Raw genomic sequence first — 6,178 nt, 5'->3', positions numbered from 1 at the left:
AGAAAATGCGATAGAACAGAGCTCGCTCTCACATGAACGCGCATGGTCAGAGCATGGTCAGCTCATGGCAGACCTTACTCATTCCCCTCTCCTTCGGCCCCACTTCACAGTAGAAGCATCAGACAAGGTTCTAAAGACTGTTGACATCTAGTGGAAGCCGTAGGAAGTGTAAACTGACCCATATCCCACTGTGTATTCGATAGGCGATGAATTGAAAACCTACAAWCCTCAGATTTCCCACTTCCTGGTCGGATTTTTTTCTCAGGTCTTTGCCTGCCATATGAGTTTTGTTATACTCACAGACATCATTCAAACAGTTTTAGAAACGTTAGAGTGTTTTCTATCCAATACTAATAATAACATGCATATATTAGTAACTGGGACTGAGGAGCAGGCCGTTTAGTCTGGGCACCTCTGGGCACCTTTTCATCCAAGCTACTCAATACTGCCCCTGCAGCCATAAGAAGTTAAGACCAGTGTCTGGCCCCCTTACTCCAAAAGGGAACTGTCTCTCCCTGGTACGGCATAGAACAGAACCATTAGCTCATGTTCTCTGGAATGCTCTTTAGGTTTTATCACCCAAAGACATTGTAAATCTCCTCTGTCAGTGCTATCTCATAGAGGCCCATCCTCAGTGGAACACACACACACACAATAGTTAACAGAATTCTCTATTCTGTCGAATGTAACAACTATTATAATGTAATACAAGCATTATAACATAATCTTACAAGCATTATAACATAATCTTGCAATTTTCCACGACAATATTAAAGTCACCCAAAATTTGAATATTATGACTACAAGGTCCGATAGGAATTCAGGGAACTCAGTGAGGAACACTGTATATGGCCCAGGAGGCCTGTAAACAGTAGCTATAAAAAGTGATTGGGTAGGCTGCATAGATTTCATGACTAGTAGCTCAAAAGATGAAAAAGTCGTTTTTTGCTATCGTAAATGTTAGCAACACCTCCGCCTTTGTGGGATGCACGGGGGATATGGTCACTATGTGCAACCAGGAGGTGAGGCCTCATTTAACACAGTAAATTCATCAGGCTTAAGCTATGTTTCAGTCAGGCCAAACACATCAAGATTATGATCAGTGATTAGTTCATTGACTATAACTACCTTGGAAGTGAGGGATCTAACATTAAGTAGGCCTATTTTGAGATGTGAGGTATCACGATCTCTTTCAATAATGGCAGGAATGGAGGAGGTCTTTATTCTAGTGAGATTGCTAAAGCGAACACCGCCATGTTTAGTTTTGCCCAATCTAGGTTGAGGCACAGACACAGTCTCAATGGGGATAGCTGAGCTGACTACACTGACTGTGCTAGTGGCCGACTCCACTAAGCTGGCAGGCTGGCTAACAGCCTGCTGCCTGGCCTGCACCCTATTTCATTGTGGAGCTAGGGGAGTTAGAGCCCTGTCTATGTTCGTAGATAAGATTGGAGCACCCCTCCACCTAGGATGTCACTCCTCAACAGGCAAGGCTTGGTCCTGTGTGTGGGTGAGTCCCAGAAAGAGGGCCAATTATCCACAAATGCTATCTTTTAGGAGGGGCAGAAAACAGTTTTCAACCAGCGATTGAGTTGTGAGACTGCTGTAYAGCTCATCACTCCCCCTAACTGGGAGGGGGCCAGAGACAATTACTCGATGCCAACACATCTTTCTAGCTGATTTACAGGCTGAAGCTATGTTGCGCTTGGTGACCTCTGACTGTTTCATCCTAACATCGTTGGTGCCGACGTGGATAACAATATCTCTATACTCTCTACGCTCGCCAGTTTTAGKTTTAGCCAGCYCCATCTTCAGATTAGCCTTAACGTCGGTAGCCCTGCCCCCTGGTAAACAGTGTATGKTCGCTGGYTGWTTRGTTTTAAGTCTAATACTGCGGGTAATGGAGTCGCCAATGACTAGGGTTTTCAATTTGTCAGAGCTAATGGTGGGAGCATTCGGCGTCTCAGACCCCGTAACGGGAGGAGTAGAGACCAGAGAAGGCTCGGCCTCTGACTCCGACTCGCTGCTTAATGGGGAGAACCGGTTGAAAGTTTCTGTCGGCTGAATGAGCGACTCCGGTTGAGCATTCCTACAGCATTTCCCTCCAGAAGCCATGTGTAACGGCTGTTGGAAGGAGAGGACCAAGGTGCAGCGTGGTACGTGTCCATATTTATTAAATGAACACTGAAAATAACAAAACTAACAAAGATAACGACCGAAACAGTTCTGGCTGGTGCAGACACACAACAGGAAACAACTACTCACAAACATAGGTGGGAACAGGCTACCTAAGTATGGTTCTCAATCAGAGACAACGATTGACAGCTGCCTCTGATTGGGAACCATACCATGCCAAACACATAGAAAGGACAACATAAGAACAGAAACATGAAGCTCACCCCATCAGCCCCTGACCATAAACCAAATAGAGACATACTGACAAAGGAAGAGGGGTCGCTGCGTACACTGAGAAGTTGTCGCTGAGGCGGGGCACCAGGGCGTAGGGGATTATCTACTGAACCGTTACCTATCGTACTACTATGGTGACAACCTGTTTCATCTCTTTCCCACACTGAAACATTACCCCTTGCCTAACGATTGCGTCTGAAGCTGGGCATTGCCAGCAAAGCTATCCTCGCCCGAAGGCGACGTTCTCCTGTATATTACTGTAATGTTACTACTTGAGCTTCGGCTGTGGGAAGTCCTGACGAACCATGTCCAGATAAAACGTCCGGACGTGAAAAAGTGAGTGAGGGAAAAACTAAAAAATATAAACGTAATTAAAAAGTAAAACCGTAAAGTTGTCAGGTAGCAAGTAAGGTTGGCAACAAAACGTGCCAGCACAGTAACAAGTCTGCAAGTTGTGACTGGAAATGTTACACTAGTTCATTTTCCAGATCTCTAGTACTAATGTATACCAAACCAAGTACTGAAAAGTTTGTCGAAGTCTTGGTTAGTAGACTATTTGTGATGCGCAGTTTAGTTCATCATGTGCTGTTGCACCAAGGGCTGGGAATGGGAGAAAAGGCCCAACCTGGCCCACCCAATCAGATTGACAGGCCACTCCACACACCATCCAAAATAATAGTTTTTTGATTTTTCCCAGACCTTCAAATGGTCTGCTGCATGTGGTTGTGGACTTGGAACATTCCGTTGAAGTCAGAAGTTTACATACACCTTAGCCAAATACATTTAAACTCAGTTTTTCACAATTCCTGACATTTAATCCTAGTAAAAATTCTCTGTCTTAGGTCAATTAGAATCACACTATTATTTTAAGAATGTGAAATGTCAGAATAATAGTAGAGAATGATTTATTTCAGCTTTTATTTTCTTTCATCACATCTCGCAGTGGTCAAGAAGTTTAACATGACACTCAATGTATTTGGTAGCATTGCCTTAAATTGTTTAACTTGGGTCAAATGTTTTGGGTACCTTCAACAAGCATACCTCCACAAAGTTGGAGGTGAATTTTGGCCCATTCCGTCCTGAACAGAGCTGGTGTACGAGGTCAGGTCTTCAGGCCTCCTTGCTATCACCACACACCATTTATTCAGTTCTGCCCACACATTTTCTACAGGATTGAGGTCAGGGCTTTGTGATGGCCACTCCAATACCTTGACTTTGTTGTCCTTAAGCCATTTTGTCACAACTTTGGAAGTATGCTTGGGGTCATTGTTCATTTGGAAGACCCATTTGCGACCAAGCTTTAACTTCCTGACTGATGTCTTGAGATGTTGCTTCAATATATCCACATAATTTCACATTTAGCACACAAAGTAATCGATGACCTTAAGTTTAAATGCGACAATGTTTCACACACAATTTGTTTTCAAGGATGTGGCTAACAACAGCAAGTGAGCTCCAATAAAAAACACAGTTCCACTCACCAGATGATCATTTTAAACAAACCTTTCCTGCAGTCAATTACCAAAAGATAGATACACTTTGGCCTCATGGCTGGAATGTTATTCATATTTTTCGTAATTTCATAATATTTATTTCTATTTTTATTTCACATTTATTTAACCAGATAGGCTATTTGAGAACAAGCAGTTCGACACATACAACAACACAGAGTTACACGTGGAATAAACAAACATACAATCAATAATACAGTCAAAAAATCTATATAAAGCATGTGCAAATGAAGTAGGATAAGAGAGGTAAGGCAATAAATAGGCCATGGTGGCGAAGGAATTACAATTCCAGGTGACTACCTCATGAAGCTGGTTGAGAGAATGCCAAGAGAGAATGCCAAGAGTGTGCAAAGCTGTCATCAAGGCAAAGGGTGGCTATTTGAAGAATCTCAAATCTATTTTGATTTGTTTAACACTTTTTTGGTTACTACATGATTCCATATGTGTTATTTCATAGTTTTGATGTCTTCACTATTATTCTACAATGTAGAAAATAGTCAAAATAAAGTGTGTCCAAACTTTTGACTGGCACTGTATATAAAGTGTTATACTGGGATGCAAACTCAAAATTGAATACATTTAAACTCTATATTTTGCATGGTACATGTGTGTTTTTTGAACCAAGAAAATCCCAAAACAACAGGAACATGGTGGGGGAATCAATTAATCAATTATCAGATTAACAGGAACAGTGCTGTGGGTGCATGAACAGTTTGAATTGAGGTGTGTTCCGCCTCATTCATTCACATAAAAGTAGTCATTTTCACTTTTGCGGACCAATTACTTTTTTGGACATTTCTGACACGGACAAAATTCCCCAAACACTTCCCAATTGTTAGTGCAGTTCAAGTCTGCAGACATTTGCCCATCTCTCGTCTTGCACACACGTGTTCACATTTTCAGTCTGTTGCCTGCATCGCAGTCATAGTTGTTTTCGTTACCAATAATAACTTTGGAGATGTGTGCGCTTCTATCAAAGTAAGTGCCTTTATTACGTTATAATAGTCTCTGCATGTCTGTTATGTCGTTTCTACTGTAGCATAATATTTTTGTTTATATTCCTTATAACCGCGGACACGCGAGGTAACGTTACTCATTTCATAACCTTTATGGTGTTATACTCAATGCTTAGGTAGCTAGCTAGCTACATTATTCTATTAGCTCTGGAAAACAATGCTAATTGCGTCAGAGAAGTATTGGCATGTTGTATTTTGAAGCTACCCTGGAAAATGTTTTAAATATCTTCTTATACCACTTGGTCGTTTTCTGAGTGCATTCCACAAAGCTGTTTATCATCTCCGCCTTATCCACTGTCCTCATTTTGGGGTTATAGTCAAGCACGCAGTCTGGTTGGATTTTTCTATTTCCCGTCAGGTGGTCCACCTTCACTGTGGCCGACATGGTTGCTGTATGTACAGTGGAGAGGACATGGATGTCTCGTTTGTCATGCCACTTTACTGACAGCTGTTGACATTTCTTATTTTGTATAACGGGTCATTTAGGATGGCAGTAGAATTGTTGATGCAGTCTTGGGAAAAYAGTGTGGCAAAGAAGGGAGTTGCAAACATAGGATCTGTGCTCCAGTATTCTCTTATGGAGTTCTTCTTTACTATCCCCATGAGAAGGACTCTCACCAGGAAGGTATACATTTCACAAATTGTGGTTGTCCCCCCCACTCCTGCCTCTTTCTTCTCCTGTAGCTCCAAGGCATAGTGATTGGTCTTTGCTATGTCTCCCACCAGCTCCTCTGTCAGAAACAACTTGAAGCACTCTGCCTCAGATGGAAATGGCAAGGGGCGTTGCGCTCCAGACTGGGACTCATCAAAGCAAACAGCAGGGCCAGGAGGAGTGAAATGGCTGGCAGCCTTCCAGCTACCACAGAACTCCTGTACTTCATCAATTGTCGGTCTGCCTCCATCACCACCAGCATCTTCAAAGGGAACTGGGACTTTGTCAGTGGTAAAGGGGTCCTCAGATTCAGGGTTCTCAATGGCTGGGGGGCAGCTCTCACTGTCAGAATCTGATTCCTGACTCAGACTCATTGTCAGATTTTATTTAAATCTCAAGAATTTCTGCATTTGTGAGTTGTCTCCTTTTGAAAGACATTGCTAATTTACATTTTACATTTACATTTAAGTCATTTAGCAGACGCTCTTATCCAGAGCGACTTACAAATTGGTGCATTCACCTTATGAATCCAGTGGAACAGCCACTTTACAATAGTGCATCTAAATCTTTTAGGGGGGGGGGGGGGGGGG

The 6,178-nt window shown here is 42.5% G+C and overlaps 1 pseudogene; it reads right to left on the bottom strand.

The window, feature by feature from the left end:
- LOC139023780 (carnitine O-palmitoyltransferase 1, muscle isoform-like) overlaps window positions 1-5,321 on the bottom strand; it is an 11,513-nt pseudogene extending 6,192 nt beyond the window's left edge.
- Window positions 5,322-6,178: the final 857 nt, after the last annotated feature.

The sequence above is a fragment of the Salvelinus sp. IW2-2015 genome, linkage group LG36 (genome assembly GCF_002910315.2).
Source record: "Salvelinus sp. IW2-2015 linkage group LG36, ASM291031v2, whole genome shotgun sequence".
Lineage (NCBI taxonomy): Eukaryota > Metazoa > Chordata > Actinopteri > Salmoniformes > Salmonidae > Salvelinus > Salvelinus sp. IW2-2015.
This window is presented reverse-complemented; position numbering and strand designations above follow the sequence as displayed.